This window comes from Rhagoletis pomonella, unplaced genomic scaffold (genome assembly GCF_013731165.1).
Source record: "Rhagoletis pomonella isolate Grant_MI unplaced genomic scaffold, Rhpom_1.0 Rhpom_scaffold_00002, whole genome shotgun sequence".
NCBI lineage: Eukaryota > Metazoa > Arthropoda > Insecta > Diptera > Tephritidae > Rhagoletis > Rhagoletis pomonella.
The window spans coordinates 34,529,271-34,546,281 of record NW_023458556.1 but is presented as its reverse complement, the minus strand read 5'-3'; the positions used below and the strand labels follow the sequence as shown (position 1 = coordinate 34,546,281).

At 32.2% G+C, this 17,011-nt stretch overlaps 1 protein-coding gene across 1 annotated transcript in view; it reads left to right on the top strand.

Annotated features, from left to right (window-relative positions):
- The first annotated feature begins 1,309 nt into the window (after nt 1-1,309).
- LOC118733513 overlaps nt 1,310-17,011 on the top strand; it is a 165,344-nt gene continuing 149,642 nt past the window's right edge. Inside the window, exon 1 of the mRNA XM_036462930.1 lies at nt 1,310-1,345. The gene's annotated coding sequence lies outside the window, so the exon portion shown is untranslated. The remainder of the gene's footprint in view (nt 1,346-17,011) is intronic.

Sequence of the window (17,011 nt, the reverse complement as noted above, 5' to 3'; positions counted from 1 at the left end):
TTTATTCGATGTATTAGTATCAAGTTAAGTATATTTAAATATTGGTACAATACTACATAATGTATGTATGTGCTATGTGTATGTAGTTTAGTGGGTTTCATGATTTTGAAAAAATATGAAAATAAAAAAATACTCCACTGCTCTGGGCTCCATTAGTACCAAATTTCATAAATCTTCAACGCAGCTGGATCGTTTAAGTTCTTCCACTGCTTCATTTTGATTGAAATTGGTACAAATTAGAGCGTATGCTTACGTGTGTTTGTGAAGTTTTTGCGTTAACGCACAAAAAATTAATGAAACTAAATTAGACCAAACGAAAATGGTTAAAAGAGAATCATTAATTTTTTTTGTTTCCTTTTCGGCACACACACGAAAAGAATTGAAAAAAAAATAATATTTTGAAATATCTTAATGGAAAAGATTCTCGTTTTAGTTTCAGCCTAAACTTAAAAACCAATTAAAAGCTTAATTTATAGCGCATACTAAATCTCGGCATGAACACGTAAATATATATCTTTATAACGTCACAAAATTCAAATGTGTCGAGCACGTGGATAAAAATTTAAATTATGCCAGCAAGTGTTTTAGAAACTTGCCTTTTGACTTGTTTTTTCTTCTTTCTTCTTTATGGCAAGAATGAGTGGAATAGATAGTTTTTGATTTTTTTTTATTTACCACAAAAGTTCATTGAAACTCAGCTTTGTGGTTGGCTTAATTTTATTTCCAACACATGGCTAAGCTTGTTATTTATTTACATATTTATTCCCCTCTTCTTCTTCTCTCTTCTGCTCAAATTTTTCTGTGCCCTGTTTTTTTAACTATGCTTGCATATTTTATGGTATTATAATTTTTTATATATCTTCTTTATACGTTTGGCTTTTTATAAGCATAAACGTCTTTTTTTTACTTTAATTTTTTCGTCATTTGCATAGGTACACCTACGCGCTTTGTTCAAAGCTAAATAACAAAATTTTATTGTTCACTTGACTTGTTCTTCAATAACTCAACGCACAATGAAACTCCGTAAAATATTTTTATTCATGCGCGTATATATAATTATATTAAAACATTTAGAGACCTCATAAATTAACGTATTGTGTTTAGGCTGTGATTTTTGCTTGACTTGCTTGATTGTGTCTTTTCTGGTAGGGTTTCGTGCAGCTAAATTCGTTTCTCTGTCATTTAGCTTAGTTTTTGAGTGAGATTTGAATATCATCTTATTAGTGTCTTACTAAAATGGTAAACTTTTTTTATTGTGCTAATAAATTTTTATTTTTTTTTCTTTGTTACAGGAGTTGGTGTGGATTTATTACTGAGCTGTGCGATTGGCGCATAATGTTGAAAGGTATGTAGGTGAAAGAAAATATTTAGCTCATTTGCCGCCATATTTTTATGTTGTCTCGTGCCACTTGTGTGATTTGCCGCATTGATTCCAAAATTCTTACTAAGGCATTTTGAGCAAATATTTTTGGTCTGAATTTTTACTTTAAAACACAACTGATTTGAGATTTAGTTTTTGGTGAGAAATATGCTAAACTTAGAGATAATTTTGTTTATCGCACGACTCCATACAAAATTTACCTATATCATTTCCGAATTAGGAAGAATAGAACCAAGGCGATGGTATCTATCTACCCTCAGTTAAAAGAGGGTGCAGGGAACGGGCGCCGATCTCTACTTATAAACAATAACATCCAAAGTAATGAAAATGGGGATTGTACGGAAATGTCTTGCTGCTCTAGAACTATTGAAAAGCTACAGTTTTCATTTTTATACATTTTTTAAAAATTTAACTTTCCAACTATTTTAAACAAATTTTTTTAGGCCTAATCTTACAGAAGTTTTTTTTCGAACAAAATGTTTTTTTCGCGTTATCTTGCAGAACTTTGTTTTGCTTTTTCAAAAACTCTACAACTATTGAAAAGCTACTCAGAACAGTTTTAGTTTTTATTTATTTTTCAAAAATTTAACCTTTTCGACTTTTTCGGAAAAATGATTTTTTTTGGCGTAATTTTACAGAACTTTTCACAAACTTTAGAACTATTAAAAAGCTACTCAAAACAGTTTTAATTTTCATTTTTTTTTTCAAAAAATTTACCTTTTCGAAAAAAAAATTAATTTGTTTCGGTGTAATCTTGCAGAACTGTTTTTTTTTCAAAAACTTTAGAACTATTGAAAAGCTTCTCAGAAGAATTTTAATTTTCATTTCTATATTTTCAAAAATCTAGAACTATTGAAAAGGACCTATTCGGAACAGTTAAATTTTTTTTCAAAATTCAAATTTTTAGATAAAAAAAAAATGTTTTTTTTCGGGAGGAAAGCTCCAGAACTATCGAAAATCTACTCAGAACAATTTTTTTCAGTTTTTTTTTCTTTTCAGGAACCATTGAAAAGCTATTCAGCATTAATTTTAATTTTTTTCAAAAATTTTACTTCTTTGAAAAAAATCTTTTTCGGCGTAATTTTGCGAAACATTGAAAAGCTACTCAGAAAATTTTTAATTTTAATTTTTTTCTCAATGTTTTTTTAAGTAATTTTGCAGAAAGTTTTTATTTTCAGGAACTCGAGAACTATTGAAAAGTTACTTAGAACAGTTCTATTTTTTTTTTTATTTTTAACCGACTTCACAAAAAGGAGAAGGTTATGAATGAATAATTCCAGCTATAGGGGCTATTTTCAGCTCTAAATAAAAACGAAAAATTCATATATGTACATAAAATTAGGCACGAAAAATGGAAGAGAAGTTTTCTTCAATCAAAATTTATTAAATCAGTTTGCAGCTCTCAAGAAAAAACTGCTAGAATTTTTTCAAGAAAATTTACAGCAAAAGTAAAGTACATAAGCAACAGAAATAATGAAAACTATTTCTTGTGATTTTTCTTGAGAGCTGCAAACAGCCCTGTAGGAAGTTTTTGAGCCTAAGAAATTCAAATAAATACCTTCCAACTACATACTCTCCTGCAAGACCCAATTCGTACTTTTTTTTTGGCTAGAAGTATCTGCTAAAATATGTATGTATGTAGGTTTATGTATCAAAACTTCTCTACGAACGCCAATCACAAAAGCGGGAGTGCATAGAATTTAATTAAGCACCCGCGCGACGTCAATGATCACTCAACTGATGAATACAATTCCACCTCTCGCTTTCACGCTGTTGCTTACCAACACTGACTTACATAAATATTTCTTCCACATTTCTAATCTTTGAAATCTTCTTCCCGGCATTCTTTGAAGTTTACTCTCAGCGGTGTGGATCCAATTCCTTTGAGGTTGACCCGACTCAAATTGACATTTGTTCAGCTGATTTGTGACTTTTGGCACAAGCTATGTCGCGATATGAAGATTTTATAAAACAGTGCGTATGTATATACTTATGTTTATGATTCACAATGTTACTTCATTAATTCCCTGCGGCTGGCTGGCGATTCTTCTGCCGCAAATCAAAACTGCCAAACAATAAATTGTGCTGTCAATCACAATTGCGGGGAGGATGTTTTTTTGTTGTTTAATTCATTTTAATTTCAATTGTTTGACTTTCATGGCGATTGGGACTTAAATAGTTATAATTTAAAATCTTATAAACAGGTCATCTCTAATTTTCATACATACACTTCACGATTTTAGTTCCTAGTTCTTAAAGAAGTGTTAAGAAGAGAACCAAGTAACTTGTTTTTTGTGAAGTGAAGGAAATCAAAATTTTATGTAACTATTTTTTGTTTTTTCTATATATTTTTGTAACCTTGTATTTTAATTTTACTTTATGGCGGCTAGAAACAAAATAGAAAAAACGTATAGAAACACTTAAAATTTTGTTTTTTCAAGAATTCGAAAATAGAAAGTACAGCAAAACCAAGTTACTTTTAGTTACTTGACTCTGTTCTATTACAGGAGAGGTGCCAGCGTTTTTTTTAATTTTATATTTATATCCAAACCTTGAACTGTCGCAGTGCATCCCTCAGTGGCATGCATTGTGTGAGCTTACCTTTTAATGGAATTTTTCACTTTTACCTACATTTTTCAGGCTCCACATTTTTCTTATTTCTTTTCCATGTCATTGTCTGTTTGACGTTGCTGTCAACGATGCTACTTCTGTGTGTCAACTCGTCGCCGTCAAACAATGCCAATTGATTGTTTATACTGGATGTTCATAGTAGTATAAGTGTACGTCCGCGCACATAAAGCGGAGTTATTTATTTGTATGAATGCTGCGAAAAAAATCTACTTTTAGGTAGCTGTGTCAATATTTAGTTAGTTGCGTTGGTGAAATCGATGGGGCAAGTGAATGCAACAGTTTCGCTTTCATCGTAGACATAGATGTTGACACAATTGATTGCGTTGTTGTTTTAGTTATTGTTTTGTTTTGGTTGTTGCGTTTGTATTTAGTTGGTTCGATATTTATTTAAAAGTCAAGCGTTGTGTTTGTCGGTTATTTCAAAAAATGTCTCCTGAGTTTCCAAGAGAATATGCTATGCTTTTAAAGCCTTGTTTAGGAGTTGGGTAAATAAGTGAATTTTTAAAGTTAGGATAAATTAATGAAGTGTTGACAGAGCTTTACGTCTTGACGCTTAATACTATATTTTAAACTGGTACGTCAAGTAAAATAAATACCTATCTGTTATTAAAGAGGTCGGTCAGATGAGATAGGAACATTACGTTGAAGTGGTAGACGGCATCTTCCTGGGAGAGGTAGGTCTAAGACTATAACTATGATTGAACAAAAAGGGTGGCGCAAATAAATGATACCCGTCCATTATGCTTTTAATATCAACACTATCAGTAAAAAAAAAAAAATAGCGGACGGATTAGTAACTGGAACTGCCGGAACTTGCCTTCAATGAGATTGAAATCCTCCCAACGATTAACATATTCATACATACGTTGACTTTAGTCAAGTGACGATAAGGGCAATTAAAGTATATCGCTTCTCGTTGAAAAATTGTCGAAATATATAGATCGGTGGAGAGACTGGCCACGAACAGGTGGCTGCATATCTATTGGGTTCCAGGATATTAGGGTAGACGAGTAGTTGCAAAATGGATTAGTTGTGCCAGCTGCAAAATTGCGAAGGTACATTAGTGATGTTCTGAAATGGCGGTACCCAATACTTAAAAAAATTGGTACCCACTACTGTTCTATAAAGTATATAAAGTATAAATTTTTTACTTTCAAATTATTATTTTTTAATTCAAACTATATTTTACATAATTGCAGTAATCGAATTCTAACAAAAAAGAGTCCATTCAAAATAATATAAAAACTTTAACTTTTTTTCCAAAAATCTCTTAAAAAATTACCACGCTAAAATTGAATTCTACTCACCTACCCACGCTACTCCATAGACATATACATGTACTCGTAAACTGCCTACACATATGAGCGACATAATTTGGTTTAACGTTGATATATCCATCATCTATGTATGTAACTACGTACATTTTTAAACGCTATGTTGTTAAAACCGAAACCTACTCATGCGCTTACAAACATCCAAAATGATCGTAGTAAAAATTGCATTTGAATGCATTTACGGAAATTTATGTGCATCTGTGGGTTATGTGAGTGGGCCCAGACGCTGAGCTAAAAATCAAAGCCAATAAAAGATCAAATACAATTTCAACCCAAACACATGTTTTTGCTGACAAGTTCAGATCAATGGAAAAGAATGTTTGATTTAATAATTTATTAATTAAGTTGAATACATTTGCGTGCGCAAATAAAAAAACAAGGCGTGGAATTGATAGTAAATACCAGGAAATTGTAGATTTATTGCCAAACTTAAATTATCTTGACTGTGGTTAGTAAAGCAGATATTAACTTCATTGGCTTAGTTCAACTTAGTTACTTGTGATAGCAATACTGTTTAAAAGGTATTGATTTTTTTGGGGTCAGTAGCAAGGAGTTTTTTACTGGCCTGTAGTGGTTAACTGCAACATTTCAAATCATAAAATAAGTCAAAAAGAACTATCTTCGGCAGCAATGGATAGGTTGTGGTGGTCTAAGTCTCCCATCTCCACTCAGAGTTCAGAGCATTTACTCCAGTTAACCACTAAAAGCTTAAGCTTAAGCATCCATGCTTGTATGTATATACATTGGGGTGGTAAAAAATCAAATCAAAATTAATCAAAAACTATTTTGAGGCCGCTCAAAGCGCTCAAAATTTTTCATGTACATATTTACATATATATGGAGAAAAACAATGCTTCTTAGAAATGGTATAGAATTCCTCAGAATCAATATTTCTGCATCGGAAACTATTTCTCTTCACGAGACGTCCAGTAATAATATCTAATTATTTATTTTATAATTTTTTAATGTTACCTATTTTTTTTATAGTTCCACCGGAAACACCCACAAATACAATGGAGGAGTCTCTTGAAGCGAAACAGAGTTTTCCGACAGAAAAATAATGATTTTCAAGAATTGTATACTGTGAATGAAAATTGTGTATGAAAAATTGCTTTTTTACATCTAAAATACATGGAAAACTTTGAGCAACCTCTATTGTATATTTTTCTAATTTTGAAATAAATAAACAGGGGTATATTTTTTCGATAAGGAACAATACTGTGGGGTGAGAGCATTAAAGTTCGGGCTTTATTTTTTCACTGGCATTTTTGTACCACCCTAAAGTACATAAATTTTGCTACATAAATGTGTGTATGCCCATCTGTAGCTATGTTTGTGTATTTATATGTTGATGTTGTAATAAAAAAAATATACAAATATTAGATTAATCTTTTAGGCTACAGTTACTGTGCATGCGTATTCTGACGAACTATTGTTCTGATGGGTTTTTCGGGACAAAAAAGTATGTAACAAATAAACAAACACGTCGGAATACGAATGCATAGTAACCGTAGCCTTACGTAGGTTACATGAATTTATAGTTCATTACATATTTTTTTTAAAAACCTTATTAGAGTGTGCCCAGTGCAATTATTGTTTGCGATCACAATTCGACCTATATAGACCTGTAAAACTATCGAATGGTTCTAATTTTTCGCACTTTCGAATGATCGTGGGCCACAATCGATAGTCTTTTTATAACTTTCAAAGTTGGCAACATTGATTTGCTTACAAGTGGAGTTTGAAACAAATGTTGCCATAAGATGTTTTTCCTAGTACACTTGACGAATTTTGCCCCATATATTATGGAAATATACCATTGTATATCAATGAATATGAAATTGTGTACTCGGCATAGTTACTTTCAAAGTTTGTTTATACACATGCGGAGGTGGAGCACTAAAGTTGGCGCTAGAATACGTACAGCGTAAAACATTTTATTATCGCTATGCTAATTACAATGCAAGAATATTGAACTGAAACAATACTAAAAGCAAAAACAACAAAAAAATTGGCCCACAGCTACAATGTATGTATGTATGCGATAGCCGAGGCTGCAATGGTTGATTGACTGTTTTACGCTTTTGTCTGCCACCAACCGATCGAAGCTGTCTTTGGCTTTGCCTCCGACGGTGGCAGGAAACGCTAAATAAGCGAACAAATAACTAGGCTGTTGTTGGGTTAAATGGTGTTGTTTCGCTATGGTTGTTGCTGTTGCTGTAAATGCAGTAGTAATTTCGAATTTTTCCTCTAAAAAATGTTGCTTTGTTGGTCTGTTCTTTAATAGTTCTAAACGCACACATATACACCAAGAAAATTGCTTGCGGTTATTCTGCTTTGATTGAATGCTTCATCAGCATTCCAAGGTAATTGCCAGGCACTCCAGTAGAGAAGTGCAACCACATTTCTAGCAGCAGCAAAAATACTCGTAACAATTACAGCATCAACGCTAATCGTTGTAATGTTGCTGTTGCAGTGCAGTTGCTGTTTTAGTCGTTAGTAGCGGCCACGGCAGCAGCATGAGTTTGCACTAAATCTATAAATATTTATGTAGGTGCACTTACACACACGCACACACACACACATATTCAGGGTCATTGTGGCAACATGTTGTCATTAGAATTTCGTTGCATTGCTATCAATTCGGCAGCGAAGCCATGCACAACGAACGAACGAATGAATGAATGAATGGATGGATGGACGTATGAATTGCATTTACGCGCGGGTAGTTCAATAAAAGTGCACACACATCGTTTAGTGCAGCGTTTTCTGCTGCTGCTGTTGTTGTTCTTGTTCTCGAGCTAGCTGAATTGCTGTTATTATTTGCGAATTTCGTTGCTTATTTGTTTGCTGCTGCTATGGCTGCTGCTACAATGTTGTTAGCAACAAGTTGCCGAGTCAGCAGCGGCATCATGCAGGTGTACAAATGAGATGCTCAACTACATTCCATGCAAGTGAGTACGCATTAACCCTTAGGTACTGTTGTTGGTCTATCAGACCACGACAAAAATTTTAGATTAAAATAACAATTTCGTTTACGCGCCAATAAATTTTATACTGCGAATAGCTTTTACCGAGTCAGCAATGACTTAATTCCGGTAGCGAGGAAACGTGTGCTCGCGCGTGGTCTGTGAGACCAACATCAGGGAATTCGAAGTGAATTTCGAGTAGTACTAATAATTGTAATAATTGCTGCAACTTATAAGAAATTTTTTTGTAAAATTTCAACACATTTTTATACTTATATACATAAGAAATCAACGTTGAAAAGTCGTGAAAAATTCCTTACTAAAAAATCTTCTCTAGTTTCTATTTATTGCAAAAGTTTCAAATTTTTTATTTACTGTTGTAAATTTAAGATATTTTTATACTAAAATAGTATTTTTGTTTTAAAATATATGTATACATTTTTTTCGTTTTTTCTTCTTAGCATGTGGTTTAAAAATACTGCTAATAAAATTTTAATTAAATTAAGTTAAATTTAAAAAAGTACGATTTAGTTGTTTTTTTTTTTAAGTCAAATGGCAATAATTTCACTAAAACTGATTTTGGTAAAATGATCTAAATTTATTTTTATTACTTAACAATAAAATTTTTGTGGTCTCACAGACCAACATCAGTAGTTATGAATGTTTTTTTTAGCACAGTAGTTAAGGGTTAACATGTATAATATTTATGTTTAGAAGTTTTCAAGTTTCGCTCTTTTTTGTTATGCTCTGTGTACATGAAGCATTTGTTTTCGATTCGCCGCAGCTGATTAGCAATTTTATTAGCTTACAGCGATTCTAAACACGTGTGATAATATGTACTTACATTAAGCTCATATGAATGAAAATATTCTGTTGTTGGTAATGATAATTTGCTGCTGCAGGTGTATTCAATTACTCACAACATACATATGTGCATACATGTACAGCATATACATACATAGTTTCATAAAATTACATAATTCAATGGCTTTGCTTTACACTGTTCTTGGCAATAGAAATGCAAATGTTTAGCGTGAATTATGCGACTCTCATTGATTTTAACAAATTCTTGAATTGTAATTGTGGCATGATTGGCTGGAATCTTTCAGTGATTTATTTAATTCATTCGGCTAGGTTCAAAATGAAAATGCGCTGAAACATTTTTTAAGTTTTGTAATACACAACTTTGTTTAGAAATGCAACTCGCATAGTAAACCTGCAAAGATTTTTTTGTTTGAAGGTAACTCCGTGAGTTGTAATGTCGTCTATATAAAGAATGCTTTAAATGTTTTTTACATAGAAGAAAATGCTCGACAGCGCCAGCAAAAAAAAATAAAAATTAGACTCGGATTTTTTTTTTTAATTCTGATTGAAAAGTTTGAAACTTTGATGCAAATTTGTTGAAGTTTGTAGATTTTTTCTAATTTTCGCAAAAAGTTTGCGAAGCCTAGGATATGGCAGATTATGTTAAGGTATTATAAACTCAAACCTACCGAATATGAGGGTTTCAACATCAAGCCAAGACTTTAAGAGTCCATTCAAAATTCTGAGTACGCTGTTTTTGTCTACTCGACTAGGCTCACCACTTGTCCAAACCTTAAAACGTTTATTAAAATTTTTCTATGTAGTTTCGCCTTGAACGCGTTCATTTTAATACATTTTTTGTTTTTTTTTTGTTTAGAGTAGTACACATTTTCTTCCTTACAAAAAAACATTGTCCAACAGCCCTTTTATGGAAGAAAATCCGTGAAAAATTGCCAAAAATCAACCTAAAACTTTAAAATTTTTCCTAGAAATTCTTATTGAAAATTTTGCAATTTAGAGGAAATTTTAATAATTTTTGCACAAAGTTTGAAACTTGGATTTATAACGTTAAATAACATTAAGTAAACAAAATAAAAATAGTCAAAACTTGTTAAAATGTCGCGTGCTTATTTATTTCCACCGCTATACACGTGTATATTTGAATTTGATCTCAATAGTCTCAAAGTCTGCAAAAAAATTGAACCATTTAAAGTCCTTCTTTAACCGGTACAAGCTTTTTCTAAGTGGTTCTAAACACTGCACTGAACCGCACCGATTTTCGGAGTGGTTTCCAGCCCTGGTTAGTAGGACAAGGTTGAGCATAATATTAGGGTTCAAACGATAGACCGTTGGCTTCACAGCGACATCGACGTAGTGCAGTAAATTATGACACAGCGGTAAAGTTGACTGGAAATGTACGAAGGCTCCAATCTTGAAAGTATTTGAAGCGATACCAGCCGATCACTAAGCAGGTTGAGGACAGGATAATTAAGGGAAGCAAAATGCTTTATCAGCGTTGAAAGGCAAGATCGAGAGCGGGTTGGCTTCAGTTAAAATTTCTAGAGGTGCAAAGATTGACGTATTCTGTTGGACTCAGCCAACGGTTCAGACGTTCAGTAAGACATCGTTACCCTAATATAGAAAGAGCCTTTTGTAACACTTTTTCTTTATTTGCAAAGTGATTGCAAAATTTAACCGCTATTTTTCAGCTGGACATTTCTTTAAAATTCTTATCTTAATTGAAGATTGTAATACATGCATACCTGTTTATTGATATTCTAATCCATTGCTTTATCAATAATTTTAACATTGCATTTTTTAATGTTAATCGATGTTTCTATGGACCACTTACTATAGCTTTTATCGATTTACTTGTGGACTCCATACATAGCTTATAATCGCATACTTGCTATGATGGCATGAGAACCGGTGCAGGCGAGATTGATTAAGGTGGACATGGTTAGAAGATGCCTCCCCACACATAGGCTAATATACATACATACGTAGATCATTTGTAATATTATTTCGAATTAAAAAGCTCGTTCGATGTTTAAATTCTCACTTGAAGACTGGGTGACCTTTCTGAAAGAACATTAAGCAGTATGAGACAATTCGGGAGTCAAAGGCCCGAAAGAAAAAAAAAACATTCGTTTTATTTGACTAAAAAAATTTGATGAAAATTTCGATCTAACTACTAAAGTAAAAAAGTGTTGGCAGTTTTGAATAAATGTTCGATTAATTAGACTAACTTTCCAATAGGTAACGTGTGTCGCTTTACATTGGCAGTTTTTTCTTTTGTTGTTGCCTATTTATTTTACGTTCAACAACCCCATTAACCGAATTTTCGTGGGTAATCAATTTATTACACTAATAAGAATGGTAGAAGATACAGATCATAGTAAAGAAGTAGCCGGATATAAACGTAAGAGATATCAAAATTTGTTTTAAGTCAAAGTTTTAAAAAAAGTTAGAAAAGGCGGAAAGATTTTACCCTGTTTTGTATAAATTGTAATAAAAAAAAACTATTGTGGTCAAAATGTGTTCAAATTGCAAAACAAATGTGTAATAGCGCTTTCTTAATAGGCGAAATAAACACTTAAGAAAATTAAAATCATTCTCACGGTCTAGCATTTCACCTGAATCTGAATTAAGATTTATATTTGAGAGCTTATCAACAACTCTCAAGCATGTGAGCACTAGGGCTGATGAATAAAAAGTGCTTTTAGTAGGAATTTTTCTATGCTACACCATCAAATGGCCAAGTAATCAGTTAAAATTGATTGCTCGAAAACAGGGCTCAGTTAGTGCTCCAGATGGATTTATTGCAGCACAAAAGTCAAATTGCTGGCTCCGTTAGCCTTATAATTCACTTATCAACTTTATTTTATGTAAATTATTACTTCTTTTGTATGCCTTAAGCTCGAATTTAGTGCAGGTATTTATGGTTCTGCATATTAATGACATATTTTTAAGGCAAGCCTACAGAACACTTGTGCCTATAGAAGCCAAAGTCTGCCAATAAATAAACAAATATTGAGCCATTGTTTGTTGATTACAAAAATACATACATATGTACATATGTATGTATATGAAGAAGTAGAAGAATAATAGAAAACTGTTATGTATCAGCTTTTCAGGCATTTCACAGCCGATTTTGTCACGTCCGTGGCGTCAAGTGTCTGCTCGATTCTAAGAGCTTGGTACGCTTTGCATGTGTGGTTTGGAATATTAATTATACTTGCTAATTTATATTTTTAAAAGCTTTTAGTGGACTCAACGGCGGCAATTGAAACTATAAGTAGGTTATAAAACATGAACTTAGCTAGTCAGTTAGATAGGGTAATAGTGAATATAATAGCTTTGCTTCAATGAGTAAATATTTATAATGAAAATGTCAACAAATGTATATGATGAACTCACTCTTAGGTCAAATATATGTGCGGTGTATATCTAGTGTTATTTATCTCAAAATAACATTTCAAAAAAAAGCTAAACATGTGCAAGTATACGTGCTTTGCAGATAAAACAATGTTATTATATGGATTTTCATGCTGGCATTTTTACAAAAGATGTCGGTTCGGGGCTTATACACTTTACTGTTCCTAAGAAGTTGGGTATGATGTCTTTGTTTTTTATGACTCCAGTTCGATAGTAGAAATAATGATTTAGTTATAATTATAGCCTGATATAAATATGTTGCTTACCCTTTCATATGTCCTTACCTGACCTTTATATGGAAGGTGAGAGTAGTTATTGCCAAATTTGAAAAATGTTCAACAAAAATCTTTGATAGACTCTAGGAAATGTTCGTACCGAGTTTGGTGGGGTTTGGTAAAGCCACTACTGTGTTACAGAAATCCCCTATAAGTAGACGATGCCACGCCCATATTCAAAAAAAATTTTAATAGTCTTATTTTGTGCCAAAACTCTACTTCAAATTCCATTTAATGGAAACATTTTCTGAGTAAAAAGCAAGACTGCTCATTATAGTATAGCTGTGTATACTATATAAACTATACATATGTATATATGTATGCACCAGCGTACCTGGAAGCTCACGTTATCGTATTCAACAAATTATTAAACAATTATGTAGTTCAATAAAGCATTCTCAACATTTTGCCGCTCCTAAGTAATTTTAAAACTTACCACATGCCATCAAACTTATGCCTTTCACATTTGATACATATATTTATGTACATATTTACATACATATATGTACACTTGCATGCACTCAAGCAATTCAAATACAAACTAGCGATGGTAGCCATAATAATATTCAATCAAATTTCCAATCACACTTTTCTGGGAATTTAAGGCTACTCAAATAATGCCACTGACAAATAAATGCAATATTTTCCCCATTACCCATACACGCACTCACTCACTTACACACGCCACTATGACCCTGCAGAAAAAAATTATCAATTGATAAAAAATTACCTACTTGTAGTTAGCTTTTTTGCGGGATTTCTATAAAATATATAACCTGTAGTTAGCTACAAAAAGCTAACTTGAAACAAGTGGACAAGTAATGCAGGAGTAAAGCTCGAGATTGTTTTCTTTAAACGTGTTTCTATTTAAATATGTTGCACTTCGCAAACACTTTTTCGAATTGAGGACAAATAAAAGGAAGATCGAAATTTCATATTATCATTTTGAAGTTATGTCTGACGAAGCTCGAATATGGGACACCTACAGCAGAATATGGAAACAAATATGAATTGTAATAAAATAAATAAAGAAAATAAAAATAAAAAAATAAAAAAAATATTTTGTTTTTCCTATTGATATTTTATGTCCAAAAGTAGTTATTCACAAGTTAGTTACATCCAATGCAGAGGTAAACCACCCTTGACTACATCCAATGCAGAGGTAAACCACCCTTGACTATTTCGCGGCCAGCGCCATACAAATAAAGTTAGCTTTAGTCAAAGAAAATATACAGATAATAAGTGACTTTTAGATCAGTGCTGCATTTTAGAGCAACTGCTGGCTGCTGCTTCAACAGGCAGGTGCTTGTGTGAAGCTCGGCAGCAGGTTGTTTGGTTGGTTGGTTGGTTGGTTGCGCGACAGTAAAGTGCCATAAAGCGGCTATAAAGTTGCTGTAAGGAACAGTTTTATTTGGGTAAGTGGCCAAATGATAGCCGTCGGTCTAAAGTTGTAGGAAATATTGAGGAAGGATATTTTCGCGTAAATAAATACATATCTACATAGATATTTATGGAACTAGACCAACAGCTAGACAGCGCAACTTGTTTATGAAAACATTAAAGGCGGGCAGCGTTGATGACACCTGCCTGCCGCAGCCTACAGCTTTTCCTAGAAATTTACTCACGCATGGCTTTATGCAAATTTAGTTGTTGTTTGTGTGAAAATTCAAAAAAAAAAAATTATTTGCGGGCGTGTAGGGACTATGCGCGGCAGAAGTGAAATTTCACAGAAAGATTTCCAAAAAGGAAGACATTTGCAATATATTTTTATAATTTATTCAAAATTAATGCTTGCAACAATTCTTTACCAAGAAATACGTTTATGGTAAAATTTTGCAAAATGGGCGTGACACCGCCAACTTATGATCACATATATGTATATCGGTAACCGTTCTACCAATTTGTAACAAACTCGGTATTTTTATTGTGCTTGCCACATAAAAGCAAATCGTTGAAAATTATTGAAATCGGACTAAAATTACGGCCGCTTTTCATATAACGGCAAATTTCAGAAATGCTTGAAACTGCAATATTTTGAAATTTAAGGTTGCTAATTTACTCAAAATTGATACACCCCGGCTTACCATCTAGCGGTAGCTTTCGGAAAGGTGAAAAAACACATATTTAATACTTGCGCCGGGTATTTAATGTTCGGCTCCACCCGAACTTAGACTTTCTTACTTGTTTCATTTCAATTAGTATTAAAAGTAAATTTTTTTTCTATGTTGGCTTTAGTAAATATTTATGCATGAAGTTGCTCATATCCAATTCATTTTCGTAAACTTAACCATTTTATGGCTAAAGTTTTTACACAGACTGAAAGCACTTGTAAATCAGTTGACTGAAGTAATTTGAGCAGATAACGTATAATTATATATTTCCATATTCCATTTCATTAAATTTCATTAGCTACTACAAATTTTAAATATTCCCTTTTGGTTCGTTAATGAAGCATATCGAATTACGTATATGTACATAGTAAATTATGATAACGACATGCATGTTTGTAAGTGTGTAAGCTTTTTCTTTGTCGGCCTTTGAAGTTTAGTAACTTTCTTCACTGGAATTTTCAAAATCGATGTTCGTAGAGCGCATTTGAACAGGTGTATTTGTGTGTTGTTGTTATGCTGATCGCTTATTCTAATGCGCTGTAAATCAAAATTTTCATATATAATTATGGCAAGATTTTTATTATTTGAATAAATTTATGCATTCATGCAGGTGTAACCAATACTTAGGTAAAGCCATTTTAAATAAACATTAAAGCCATTTCAAATAAACATTAAAATTTTGTTTACGATTTGAATAATTGAGTTTCTCTGGATGAAATTTGATTAAACACAAAAAATAAATAAAGAATTTATAAAAACAGGAAAGTATTGTAAAAAAGAATGTATACGCGAATAAGACAAACATAAATTAGCACGAAAAAATTTGCAAAGTCTATTTGTATGTTGAACTGGCAATACACGCACGCATGCCTATTGAAACGTGATAGTTGAGAAGCGTATATAGATAAAATATTTACACTAAAGCCATACGTAATAGTAGGAACTTTTATTTCTAGATATTGTTTATTTTATGTTCTGGCTCTGAACTCTGAAGGAAACCACGAACCGAATCGTTTTTATTTTGAAATAAAAACTAGTTCGGTTCGGTTCGAAATGAAAATCCACTAAAGTAACCTTATGGCAACTCTTATGTTAAAACGGCAAAGATTTTTTTGTTTGATGGCAACAATGCCTAAGCAAAGATTTTTGGTGAAAATACAAAATTCTGATTATGCAGTTTTGGTTCACTCGAATGTTTAAAAAGTTTAGTGAAAGATTTGTTAGTTGTGCCTTACCGTGTATTTGTAAAAAATAGATAATAGTTTATATAATTTATTGTAAACCACTTAAATAATAGCGCCTTCTGAATTCACTTCTGGATACCAGTTCGTTTTATACATATAAGTAAAATAAAAGCAGCAAAATTCAAAAATATCCTTTTGGCTACTTATGTTTTTTTTTATTTATTACACCGTGCGACAGTAAATTTTACACACAAAAAAAATAATATATTCGCGAAATATGGGTAAATTATAGTAAAACTGCGTACTTAGTTTTTCTCTTTGACGTCAGAATTTTTTTTAGCGGACTGTGTAATTTAAAAAATATAATTATTTCAAGAAATTATTTTATTCAGTGCAATCTAGAATAACAATATGGGTATAATATAAAAGAAAATCTGTAAAACTATAATAAAATAAATTTTTTGGTGCATAAGGACGAATGGGAATGGCAAATGAATGCTCTTTACAAATTTTGCACTTAAATATCTTTGAAAAATTGCAAATTTTATTATTTTTTTTTTAATTATTGTTGGAGACCTAATATACGCACGACTTCATAATCGAATTTCGTTCTGCAAACTTTAATAAATCAAAAAGATAAAATTTATTAAAAGTGCATTTGCAATTGTAAACCAAAAAACTTAATTGCTTTTAAATGCTACAGAATTTTTGCTCTCATTTGGTACCCACATTGTCATTCTACATTGCACTGATTTTTTTTTAATATATTTTTTTTTTGGATTAACCACATCTTTAAAATTTCAAAGTCCTTTGAAAACAAATCCTGACGTCAGAGTTAAAAACTAAAAATCGCAGTTTTACTGTATTGGGCCACCGTTTCGTAA